Raw genomic sequence first — 14,353 nt, forward strand, 5'->3', positions numbered from 1 at the left:
CAGAAAATTTAAAATTTTGCCTTATAAAATGGAAAGACCTGATATATACTTCGGGAAACACTCCTCTCTAACAGAATCTGAATTTCAGGGCTCTGCCTTTAATTCCGATCTGTCTACCAGTTGTAATACTTGGTGTCTTCTTCACAGAATCAGCAAACAGCAAATAGTCTTGTGAGCCATGTGTGTGTAATTGGTAGATTCAGTCCTGTTCTATTAAGATTACTGTGGCTTCCCTAATTCAAATTCTCCTGTATTAGAGTTTAGGACAATATTGTTATTAATAACTTTTTTTTCATTTAATTGATTTTGTTTTTTAAAATAGCAGCAGAACTTTTTTTTTTTTTGGTCTTCATTTGGTCTGTTAAATGTGATATACAGAGATGAATTTTAAATGCATCATTGTGGCAAATCAATGGATAACCATTGATTATCTTGAGCTATATCTACCAATGCCATAGCAACTAGTTAAGTTGGGGTATGGGGAGTACCTAAGGAGGATCAGGTATACTGGTCAATCAGATAGAACAACTTGATCAATAGACTCCCTTTGTATATATCACCTCCCTACTTCCCTCAGTGTATATACATACATGCATATATCAGCAAAACAAAATCAAAGCCTTTTTCATGTTTTAATAATATTGTTGTCATGAAGATACCACTTTAGGATAAGATACCTTAGAAGAGTAAACATTTCTTCATATCTGCAATATTTCATTAATAAATCGGTCTATTCATGGTGCTTACATCAGTTATTACTCTTCCCCAGGAATGGTAAAACAATTTTCTAATATTCCTTTAGAATTCTAAAATCAAAGGCCCATCTAGAGATGTGCCTTTCAATTTCATCTTTGAAACTTGGAATAGCAAAAGCAATAACAAAAACAAAGGGCATTAGTCAATGTTTAGAGCCTCAATGTCAACTCCTATAATTTTCAGCTATACCTCAGGATAGCTGAAAATTCTGTAAAATGATATCTAATCTATGGGTGAGAGGACTAAGGCATGTTAGTGAGACTGGAAAAATATAGGAAGATTCCAGAAGCCCCTTCATCTTCATCTTTCTGCTCATTTCCATAGTTGTTTAAGCAGTAACCAAGACTGTGAAGTGTGTCAACCTGGCGATTCACAAACCTGTACCCCTGGGGCTAAGAATACATTATGTGTTAATAAAAAATTTTAAAAAAAGAAGTAACCAAGATATACCTACCATTCTGGCTGTGTAAATAAATAAGAATTACTTTGTCTGAAATCTTGTGATTCTAATATTTTTAACCAATCTATTTCTACACTAGTTCAGGTGAACGCCTTCCTTTATGTGCAAGCAACCTGCACCCCCATGCTCCAGTGTGCACAGCTACCACACATCTATAGTCAGCCCTGGACATCATTTATTCATTTGTTTTCTGCCTATCAGAACAAAATCAGGCAGGACTAGACCTAAGACATACTCAACTGCATATACACATACAGGTTCAAAGAGATCCTTATTATTAGGTAAGTAGGAAACTAGCTATATGATGACATTTTAGGATACTCTAAGACATGATGGGGAAAAAAAAGAAATTTCCGGTCTTTTGCTACTGTCTTGGTTGAACATTAAAGTTAGCACTGTTCTTTGTAATACTTCTATTAATGGAAGTTTTAGGTATTGGGATAGAATTAGTAGTTATAGGCATATAAGGTATTGGAGAAGCTTTATGCAGGAAGATAATTGGGTGGCTGGGAAAGGAGAAGAAACAAGTACCGAATTCTTAATTTATAGGCCAGTGATAGCTTTGATTTTTGATTTTTATAATTACATGTTTCAGGGAACATGGTCTGAACCATAGCATTTAGATTTTTTTTAGTAGGCTCCACTTTCAGTGTCAAGCCCAATGTGGAGCCTGAATTCACAGTCCTGAGATCAAGACCTGAGCTCAGATCAAGAGTCAGATGCTCAACTGACTGAGACACTCAGGCACCAGATTTCTATATTGAAATAGGAAAGTAGGAGGGAAAGGACAGGTAGAGGAGGATTCTCAGTGAGAATTAGATATGAGCTAACGTGTTACTTACATGATCTCACTTAATGATTCAAACAAGCTTGTGAGGCAGGAATGACCTCCATTGTTCAAATGGAAAATAAAGAGATGAAACATCTTATCCAAAGTCACGTAGCTACTAAGTATAGAATCTGAACCCAGATCTCTAAACATCAGATAGTTTCATGCTTCTTCTTAAGACCTATGCTATAACTTACTTATATTCTATATGTAGACTTAAAAAAGGGTTCTGTTATCCTTGGTAAAATATCACTGATATTTCACAGAGGGACAATTCCTTTTTGACTTTTAGACTCTAACAGAGTATACATCTTCAGCATAAATGTCTAAAACAACAACAACAACAACAACAAAACAGTGTGTATGCATGTGTGTGTGTGCGTGTGTTTGTCATTATAATGGGTTATTTTGTGTCTTCTTTCCTGATGATTGCTAAAATACGAAGAGGTGATACGAACATGTTTGAACTTTACCATTATGCTCTTATTGTAAGTAAACACAAACTTTTGTTTTCAAAAGAAAATAATATATTCCAGAAAGGGGATTTCTTTTTCTTTCTTTCTTTCTTTTTTTTTTTTTTCCCTTTCCCTTAAACAACACCCTTCTGGTCTAAAGAGGCTTTTAAATTGAGTACCAGAATATAATGTAGAAGTAGAGAGAGTCAAAAAGTTGCTAAAATTGTCACATTGTAAATCAGAATTTGATTTTGTGTATGTATTCCTATGGGAAACTGAGAACACATCTTAAGCCCCATTCCTTTTACTGTCACTTCTAAAATCAGGGAATTGGTTTGGAAAACAAACCCAGAGGTCCCCACTATGCTCTTCCAAGCTCTTGCCTCTATGATCCCCTCGCAGCTATCTCCCAGAGCTGACGCCATTGATTCCAAGATATGAGTCCTTCTAAATGGGGCGGGGGGGAGTGAAACAAATCACCTTCTTAAATATTAATTATTTCTGAAGCCAGTGAAACCAGACTTTTCTTTAAGGAGCTTCATCCACCACTATACATAATAGGGAGTTGACACTTTGATTTCCAGAAATCCACAGCTCAGAGTACTTTTCCTACTCCGGTTTAGACACTATAGCTTGGGCTAATGTGTCTGATGATCTCATCTGCCTGGAAAGAGGAATAGCAGGCATCAGACAATGCTACTCCTGTTATGTAAAATTGTTGTTATAAAAGCACTAAGTGCCAGACAGCTTACATACATCTCTTGATATGTTTCAAAGACAAAACAGTATATGCAGAATCAAATGCAGGGAAACCATTACGTAAAACATCCCCTTTATCTGATAATATTTTCTGTTGGACTGTTGGCAACTCCTCTCTATCGGGAAGACAGGAGGCTGGAAGCAAGGTCTTTTGGCTGAAGGATTAAGAATAAAATATGTGGTCCCCCGCAGAATTCTCCTTAAGTATTGAACATTCAGAGGCATATGTGTGCTAAAGGAGAGGCCATAAAAATGACAATATGGCGATACCGAGAGTTATATGTGGATATGTCAAAATTCCTTTTGCCAGTCTCTCGATTTCTCCACCAATGATAATCTTAACACTGGATGACTTTTCAAAGATTTAGGTTTAGCTGACTTTAGGCTGTCCTCTTACATGATTTTCCTTACTCTATTACCCTTCAGCTGCCTTTCAATAGCTCCCTCCCTACGTCCTTTGCTGTGACTTTTCTTCGGTGGGGGATTTTTTTTAAAATCATATTTATAATCAAACTCCCAACTACGTATTATGAAAACTGAGTAAAATCCCAACTTAAATGATCATTTATCCATTTTGTTTTCCACAGAACAAAAAGATCTAAACTCTATAATCGTCTCCCCAACTTTTTTGACCTTTAAAAACTAAACTCCTATTTGCTCTTTTTTTTTTTAATATATTTTTTTTATTTTTTTAAGAACATATAATGTATTGTTAGCCCCAGGGGTACAGGTCTATGAATCGCCAGGTTTACACACTACACAGCACTCACCATAGCACATACCCTCCCCAATGTCCATAACTAGGTGGGGCATTTTATGTCAAAAGTTACTCTGCTGCTTACATCTGAGACTTTCCACGAAGGCCCCATCATATACAGTTAAGCAAACTACATTGGCAGTTCATTATAACATGGTTTTTATATAAGTTCTGACACCCTTTGGCCTGTTGTAGTTATTCGTAGGTCAAATGAAACAACCAATTCATCGCGCGCTGGTATTCTAGAGTGAGGCTGTGTTTCAACCACGTTGACCTTGTTTGGGGAATACATGACATCAGGATCATGTAGGTCACTTCTGGAATACAAGGAAAGATGGAATCATCACCAATGTTTGGAAAAAGAGAGTCCCTGGGAGAAATCAAGATTGAATCTAGGTTGGTATAGTAGCTGCTCCAGGTAGGAGGAATTTTAGTACAGGGATATGTTAAGAAGCCGCACAGATGATAGCAGGGTAGCTCAGATAGTAAGAGAACAGAAAAGCACTATTGCTCTTAGGCTGGACTGCTGAAGAGAAAAGAGTATTACTGGATCCCAGGCTCTGGGGCCACATTCACAAGCAGAAACCACTTCAGGTATGCCTGATGGTAACTGGAACTAGTAAGGCAGGGATAGCTGGCCTGATTTGGAATCACGGAGGAGGTCCAGTTGCTACCATACATGTCACCTAAAGGAGAGGGAGATAGACAGACACAGAGACAGAGAAATGCATAGATTTTCCCCCCTTTTTATGCCCCTCCAAATTCCTTCCAATGCCTTCTTTTAGCTGACCCTAGCTGGAAGTTGGTAATAGGGATTGGAAAAAGTAATTCTCTGGGATGTAGCCAGAGTGAGGGAAAGTGGGGAGTGGATCTGAGGGCAGACTGGCAAATGACTGTATCAGACAGGTAAATGATGAAGGCGACAGGGAATGAGAACCCAGGATTAGGAACTTAATAACCCTACACTAATTCAGATGTGTGATCTGATTATTCAGACTGATAGTTCCAACAGGGATGGGACAGCTTTAAATGGTATGTATCTACCAGTTTATTCACCTTAGTTTTTTCAAGGTACTGCCTGAATCCTAAACACATGATTTAGATATTCAATGTATATTTTCTTCCTGAAAAGGAGATAATTACTTCTGTGCAATTTGCTTTTGTAGATCTAAGTAGTTTTTCAAGATGGAAATACTAGATACCAAGTTCTCATCAATAAAGTACTTGGGGCATTGGGTTGGGGTTGACAGAAATCTCATCAATGAAAGTCATTTTATTCTTTTTAATCAAAATTAACTTTTTTTATTTATGTGATATGAACTAAGTTAGAATATGCATTAAGATGATCTCACCGAAGTGTTAAAACTTTCATATCGAGGTTTCTTCCTATGTTAGCAAGTGATATTTGCTCAAATTGATGAGCAATAACCTATCTTTATATACATCTTGAATTTGTGCTCCTCTGAGATGGAAAGGCAATTCTTAAATTAGTGTTTCTTCATGTGTACCCCAAGACTTACATTTGAATCTGCTGAGTCAGGACCTTTGAAAAAGGGGACTGGAGAGGCTAAGTAGTTCTGATGTAACCTGAGAAACTCTGGCTCAAATTAACCTTTCTTATCCCTGATACCTACTAATAGATAAGTTACACTTAATCAACTTTCACACATCTTATAGAGCAGAATCATGACGATGTTTACCCTTGTGCATTATGTCTCCGAGCAGAATGAGAGTGATCTGAAGGGCTTAGTGTTCTTATGTAGAAAGACCAATGGGATCTATCTCATATCTTTTATACTTATCTCCTCTGTCATTTTTGTACATGTTCAAATCAATGTCCCATCTGAGTTAGGGTTAATATGCTAATTTCATCATCTGCCAATTTCATTCTTTCTTCCTAAGATGTCTTAGATATTTTCTTGTATTTCTTTAAGTAAATAAGGAATTCCAATGATGTCAAGAATCCTCATGATCATGAAAGGATGACACATCAATTCACTTGATTCTTTCAGTGAAAAGTTACAGAAAACCCAGCTGAAAATGGCGTATACAAACATATTGTTATTTCTAGTATCTAATAATAAGTCCTGGTATGATCGTTTCAGGGTTGCTTGATTCAGGGGCTCAATGAAATCACCAAGGACATTCTTCCTTTTATCTTTATTGCCAGAATGCTAATATTTGTTCTTGGACTAATGCCCTACATCTCAAAGCACTTTCAAGCTTATATCCTCAAGCAATATTGTCTTCACATTTCACTGGACAGAATGGCACCTTGTGCCCATTTCTAAAACAACTATGAGAAAGAGGAATAGAGTTTACCTGACTGATTTCAACCAAAGTCAATGTGCACCTTTGGCTGGGACTTACTCTCCTTTGAAGAACATGACTACCAATACTAAACAAAATCAAGAGTCTGTTAATAGTGCTTGTATTTATTATTATTTTTATTTATTTATTTTTAGAAATCTCTTCCAACATGGGGTTCAAACCCATGACTTTGAGATCAAGATCACATGCTCTACTAAGTCAACCAGACACCTATTATTGTTATTAATAGTAGTGGTAGTAATAATAATAGCTAAGTCTAATATAGTATTTATGTTGTGCTAGGCACTGTTCCACTAGTTATAGTATATTAACTCATATAAACATCACAAGCATATGAGGTAGTTACCATTATTATCTATGATATACAGACATTAAATAAATAAGATCACATAATTAGACAGTAGTGACGCCAGGATTGTAATTCAGGCAATCTAATCCCAGAGTTGGTGCTTTTGACATTGATACCAGGCTATGTCTATGGATGGGTATGTATGTGAGAAGGTGAGGCATATTGCTGTTAGAAAAACAGTGATTTCTGCCACAGCAAACAGCCTGGCACTGAGTAAGTACTCAAAGTATTTTCTGAACAGGCAAACAAATTAAGCATGAATGAATAAGCCCTTTGATAGCCTTCAAGAACAATGCCTTATGTCTAAAAGTTACTATTGAGTGTTTTATTGATAGTAGACAACTGTATTTCTGTACAATTTCAGTAGAGAATTTGGAATATGCCACAGCTTGTTGTATCATTTTCATTAAAATAAAGGAGAGGTGGTTTTCAGAGAGGGGACAATTTTTCATGATTGCAGTGAGTTGAATTGACATTCAGGAGTTTTATGTGGGAAGCCACATAAAGTTCCATAAAGCCACATAAAGAAGTTCAGGTTGTTTGCTGGTTGCTGTTGATTTAAGAAAAAAAAAAAAAGAAAGAAGTAGGTTCTATTATTTACACTTGCAATTATTGTTAAATTTGCATTATACAAAGAGCTATGAGGTCTTACATCCTACACTAAGCTCCTCTGCAACCTCTGGCTATTTCGCATTTGCTTTCCAGCCATCTCTTAGGTTCTCCACTCAGGAAAATGCATCTCATCGACTACAGCTCCAAGTTCCCATAGTACCTGTACTGAGCCAGGATATATGTCTAAATGATGTTCACATATTTTTTTCTTAAAAGCAGAGAGAATATGAACAGCTGTGGTCCTCTTTTACGTGCAGTCGGGCTCAGTTATCATATATTAGTCTGTCAGAGATACACATTATGTAATTTAATACCTTGTAGCCATCCACAGTGAAAGACTCGGGTATACTCTATTCTTACTTCAACACTTTAAATGAACGGAGATATTGATTTACAAATCAGTATTAAGAAGTGATTATGCTGATTATATATAATCAACTTCCAAATCTGTAAGCCAGAGACTACTTGCCAGATTTCATATTAAAAGGAAAAACATAAAAAAGAAAAAAAATTAAAAGTTTGTATGTGTAGAAGATCATTAAGAAATGTCTTTCTAGGACTGTAGAGCCAAAAAGATGAATCTAACAATCAATGCCATCAATAATTTTCTCCACAGTATTTAATGTCAACTATTGATCCCCAGAAAGCCAAGCCTGATCCAAATGTGTTTTTTTAATTTATGAACACTTCATTCAACACCTCATTCCCCCTGCCCACAACAAGTGAATGACCATTGAGTTCATAGTTTCCTAATTATTAAGAATGGGGAGGACTCTCATAGATCATCCAACCCTGACTTCTTGTTTTGTAGAGGCAATGATAGAAGGCCTACTTACTATGCCAAGGCTACATAGCTAATCCACTGAGGGGCCAGGAGTTGAATGTTACTCTGGGGCTCTTTGCTGTCACCATATTACATAATGAATTTCTTTACATGCCAAAGTCACTACAACTTAGAATCATTACCTACAACAAGTTTGTACTATTCCCATAGTACAATCCCCAATGTGTGTGTGTGTGTGTGTGTGTGTGTATGTGTGTGTGTGTGTGTGTGTGTGTGCGTGTGTGTTTTCTGCCTTGATTCCAGATTGCAGAAGGCTCTTAGAGGATGTAGATTACATTTTTCAGAGATCATTATGTTAGTATTTCCCATTTTATGTACTCTTCTACATTATGGCCTTGCCATTCCCTCTTTAAGAGTTTATTTCCCCAAACTCTTTGAATATGAGTGACCCCTGCGATTGTTTTATTCGGTAGAACATAAAAGAAGTGATGGTGTGTTAGTGCTGAGTATAACCCTTAAGTGGGCTGGCAGCTTCTGCTTCCTGCTTTTCAGAGTGTTTGCTGTTGGGATGTTTACTCTCAAAACTCAGTCTCTATACTGTGAGAAGCCAAAGCCACATAACAAAGACATGTCTAGATGTTCCAGCCCAGCTAGGCTTCTAGATGATAGCTAGTTTCAATAGTGTGCCATATAGAACATTCAGTTCAGTTAAGTTTCAGATGACTCCAATCCTGGGGGTAGCAGCCTGGAAGTACATGAAAGACCCAACGTGAAAACTGCCCAGATGAGCCCAGTCAACTGACAAACTTTAAGAAATACTAATCAAGGTTGCCTGGGTGGCTCAGTCGGTTAAGTGTCTGCCTTTAGCTCGGGTCACGATCTCAGGTTCCTAGGATCAAGCCACACATCGGGCTCCTTGCTCTGCAGGGAGTCAGCTTCTCCCTCTGCCCCTCACCCCACTCCTGCTTTCTCTCTCTCTCAAATAAATAAAACCTGTAAGAAAAGAAATATTAATCAATTTTTGTTTCCATTCCATTAATTTTTTTAAAGATTTTACTTATTTATTTGACAGAAAGAGACAAAGCAAGAGAGGGAACACAAGCAGGAGGAGTGGGAGAGGGAGAAGCAGGCTTCCCGCTGAGCAGAGAGCCCCATGCGGGGCTTGATCCTAGGACCAGGGATCATGACTGGAGCCAAAGACAGCTGCTTAATGACGGAGCCACCCAGATGCCCCTCCATTAAGTTTTAAGGTCGTTTGTTATAGAGCAATAGCAACTGGATAGCTGGCACAGAAGTCCGGGCTGCCCACAGATTCATGCCATCGGACCTCAGATGCACTCTCACCTCTGTCAGGCAAACCCTTTTCAAGCTTCCCAGACTCCCGCACATACTGCTCACCTTGACAGATCCAGCTCTCCCACTCTTCCTGTTAGTGAAATCTGTCAGGTTTGAAACTGATGTCTGAGTATGTGGATTTTCAATAGAAATTCTAGGAAACTTCGAAGTTTCTTAACATAGAAAAAGAATACTCTCTTTTTCCATATGGGTATCTCCCTTAGATAACAAGGGTCAACAGAGGTCACAGAACCCATGAGTGAGTTGAATATCATGTTGACCTTTCCAGGAAGCACGGTGATAAATTTAATTCAACATAGTAACTATTTTAGTTTTGGGGTGGGGGAGCAGGTTGGCTTCTTTCTTCTACAAGATTCTGGTATTTATATTTTTTAACCTTAACAATCTTACTGAGTACATGTCTTAATTTTAAGCCATCTCTAAGTCCTTCTGAAAGCCTACAGGGTCTAAATTACAAACAAATAATCCTAAGTCCCTTACCTTGGTCCCTGATGGTCAGGTCCCCTCTAAAATCTATGGAAGACACTTGGCTTTTCTCATTTAGAATAGAGCTTCCCAAAGCACAGAACTTGTACCAATGGCAGAACATAAGAAGTTTTAAAGTAGACCCGAGAGTCCCAAATTTTTAATTTTAACAGTAATGTCTTTATTTTAATATATAGTAGAAAGGATCAAACTAGTATATCACATATATTATCACATAGAGCAAGTTTATGTAAAAAAGTGAATTGCTTTCAATAAATATGTTAATTTTAAAATACCTTGTAGATATGGCAAAACCAATAAAGGCAGTGAATAAATGATTGGGAAACACTGATTCAGAATTTCTAAAAAACCCTTAGGGTTCTAGGTTCCCTTTCTCTTACCAGTGACTTGTCATGGGGTAGTTCTATCTTTCTGGCTTATTGATTTCCTGTCTCTTCTTTGAGTCAGCAAGCTATAACCTGCCATGGTTGGAACTCACATAGCCAATATTTCCTCTATATTTCATTTCATCAGCAAGCTTAATTCGTATTTTTTTTCCATTTAATAGGAACTCATCAAGGCCAGTTCAGCAATATCCTCATGAGCTGAAGAGCTGCTTTCTAGGGGTGCTCTTGCTTTTCAGAAGTTTCCCAAAGCTAGGTAGCCCAGAGTTGGATTTCCAGAGCATGCTCAGCCCAAGGCAGCCCCACACCTGAGAAAAAGATGTCACTGCCTTGTCCCATGCCCCTGCCTCTCCTGTTATAGCCTCATCTGCAGATTTTCGAGAGACTGAGTGATCATGCTCATTGGCCCCCTGCTCCCACCATCAGTTTATAACCACCGCCATTTTCTTTGTCTTTCCATCTTCATCTACCCCTGCCACCTTCACCTTCCGCATTTTATGTTAGCGTTGGAAAGAGTGTATTAACACTTCCTACAAAGTTACAATTCGTATGTCTCCATATAAATAAATTGCAGTTGAAAATGATTCCAGAGACATCTTTAAAATGATAGATTATTATGTCTTTTTATCAATGGGGAAATGAACTGTTTCTATTTTCGAACGTCAAGTACTGCTTAGGAATATATGCCTCTTCAATCTTAACATCAAATAAACTGTCCCCTGTAAGCCAGATCAAGATCCACGGGCACAGGCCCTGGTCTTAGATGCCTTACAGACTTCCTCATTTAAGACCTTTGAATTTACCGCCTGCTCTGGAGATAAGGTTCTCATCAATTCCCATTTATTAGTAGGTGCTTAAAAGGAGGCACTTTCTGACATGCAATAAAAAGCAAACCTAATGAGCAAATGGCAGTGAACTTGAGGGGCACTTTAGGAGAAGGTCTATCAGTATTCATAACTGTGACACACTATAAAAGATACTTTAGTGCAACGAAAATTTGTCAGAAAAGATATTGAGTTAACCGAAGGGAGAATTTTCTGGTAAAACACATAAGCGCACCCATTTCAAGTGATCTGCACTATTAATATATTTTCACCTTTACTGACAACTCATTTACCAGGTGTCAGATGAATGGTATTGGAGACAGCACTGGTATTAACTCCCAAATGAGGTTCTATAACAATGAAATGTACATAAGTATTCCTCCCTAGCATCTTCTCTATAATTAATGCCCTTGGCCTTGCCTAGGCAGCTGATGCCACTCAAAAATTAGAAAAATTATCTCTGGGAATAATTCTCATCATCCTATAAGTGGCACATTATAGTTTATTTTTCACACAACTCATCTTTCATGTGATATAGACAAAAGTTAAGTGTTGTCTTCAGATTCTTAGGGCAAATTCATCTTGATATTTCTTTCTTTTTCTTTTTTTTTTTTGGTTTTTACCCCTTTATTTGTCAATTTTCCAAACAACAAAATGGTTTCCTAGAATCTTCCAGATGTGCCCAGGGAATGAAATTTTAAAGATATCTTTATGAATCGTAAGCTTTAACATAATGTTTTTCAACCCTCCCTAATTATTATTTTTTTTACATTTTTTTTTCATTTTATTTATTTTTTCAGTGTAACAGTATTCATTCTTTTTGCACAACACCCAGTGCTCCATGCAAAACGTGCCCTCCCCATTACCCACCACCTGTTCCCCCAACCTCCCACCCCTGACCCTTCAAAACCCTCAGGTTGCCCCAACCTCCCACCCCTGACCCTTCAAAACCCTCAGGTTGTTTTTCAGAGTACATAGTCTCTTAGACAACTATCATATGATCTCCCTGATATGAGGTCATCTTGATATTTCAAAGCACTATAGGTAACATCACATTAAGAGTCTTAAGTTTATGTGGGGTTTTTTGGCCCTCAGAAGACTTTTGTTTAAAGTCAATTCAGCAGAAACGAAACTCCAAAGTCAAAGCAAAATCTATGCATCTCCTACCATGGAGGAGAACATGTGTAATCATGCTGAATGCTTCATATAATGATAAGCCTGGTCAATAAATGTAACCATTCCCTAAATCATACGGGTATGCTATTTATATAAAATAATAAGAACATTTTCTCTTCTTTATCCTCTTTTTAAATAATGGGCCTCCAACTAACTTTCCTATTTGCACTTGATTTATAGCATCTCTATTTTTATATCATTCTTTAGAACCATACAGGTATGGATGCCATATGTTATGAAAGTTAATAATAATATTCACAAAGAATGGAATACAGTGCTTGGAAGCAACATGAGTAAGAGACCTAGTAAGAGTGAGTTTTACTGCCACAGCATCAGATTCAATTATTAATAGTTTTCTGTATGATTTCTGCAGGTAGTGATATGGATTATGGAAGAGCAGAGTACTTCTATAACTATTATCTTTTTTCACCTCTGTATCATTTAAATGAAAATATAGTCCATGAAGGTAATTTGAATAAATATTGAGCTTTCTCACATGAAATATAGAGAGGGAAAAAAGCAAATGGGGGAGGGGGAAGCAAATAAGTCTATGGCATTGGCCGGGATTCAAGACCACCTTAAACTCCATTTAACACAGAAACACTAAGGTCTCCAACTTGATCTGCATTGTATTTCTACATTCATTATAAATTTGCTGTGAAAACCATGAGGCCACTTTATCCAGAAAATTGCAAAAAATACACATTAGAATTTCACTGGATAACTTCAACTAAGACTAACTTAGTCTATTTGCTTTTCAGCTAGCTTCAGTAGTAAAGACATGTTTTATGTGATCATGAATCTTTGACTTTCATCTGTAAGCTGTATTACTAAATGCTTCAATAAAAGCACGCAAAAGCTACCAGAGTATGCAAGAAAGCATTAATCCATTCCTTCTAATATTCTTTGGAATCTTACCTTATTCATTTATTCCTTCATCCATTCACTCATTCGTTATTCAACAATAATTTATTGAGCACCTAACATGAATATGGTCTTTTGCTAGGGCATTGGATTCCAAAGACGATAAAAATAGCAAAGATGTGGTTATAACCCTTGCACAATTTATAATCTATGGGGGAATCTGAATGGTGAGAAGATCCTCTTGATACAACATGATAAATATGTTAGTGCTTACCCAGGCTGCTCAGCTGTATGTGCAGATACTTGGGAGTGGGATAGTAGGGTGAGAGGGAAATTAGCATGAGAATGGTTTTTGAGGTAAGGTCTAAATAGAAATTTCAAGGGTGAGCAGGAAATACCATCATTTTGTACGTATTCAGAAGACAAATACCAACCAGCAGAAGGAGTATATGAACAGGTACTTAGGGAAGTAGGATGAAAAGCAGAGTAGAGATTGAAGGCAAGCAAAACAAAACAAAAAAACCACAAAAAACAAATATGGAGTATATTTTGACCTCTTTAGGAAAAAATATTGAAGCTTTGATGTAGTCTCTTAATGGGTTATTGGTATAACTGGGGTTTGAGCTCATGGGTGAAATGATGAGTTCAGTCACAGATTTTTGTGTGAGGCAGCAATGGCCCATATATTTGGATACCAGATATCTAGTTGAAATTACATATCTGAAAAACACAGATTCCATTCCTGTATTTTTATTAATTTGCATACTAGGCAAATAATTGTTCTAGAGGTTATAGCTGTAGACATAGGTCAGAGCTCCAAATCCCTGCCTTCATGTAGTTCATATTCTAGGAGGAATAGGGTGAAGAGGGGAAACAAATAACACTGAATATATTGAAATGCATTAAAATATATTTTTTATAGGTAAGAGGGAGGATGACATTTCAGTTTTGAATAGGTGGTCAGAAAAGACTTCAGTGAGATGACCTTTGTATAAAGGAGGTAGGGGAGTGAGTTATGTGGATGTCAAGGGAAGAATATTAACAGGGGATGTGAATACCCTGCCCAGCAGGTTTGAGAAAAAGGGAGAGCAATGAAGCAAAAGCAGAGTGAGAGGGAGATTAGTAGAAGACAGTGAAGAACAGGCCAGATAGTATAGGGTCTTATAAGCCCT

The sequence above is a fragment of the Meles meles genome, chromosome 6 (genome assembly GCF_922984935.1).
Source record: "Meles meles chromosome 6, mMelMel3.1 paternal haplotype, whole genome shotgun sequence".
Taxonomy (NCBI): Eukaryota; Metazoa; Chordata; class Mammalia; order Carnivora; family Mustelidae; genus Meles; species Meles meles.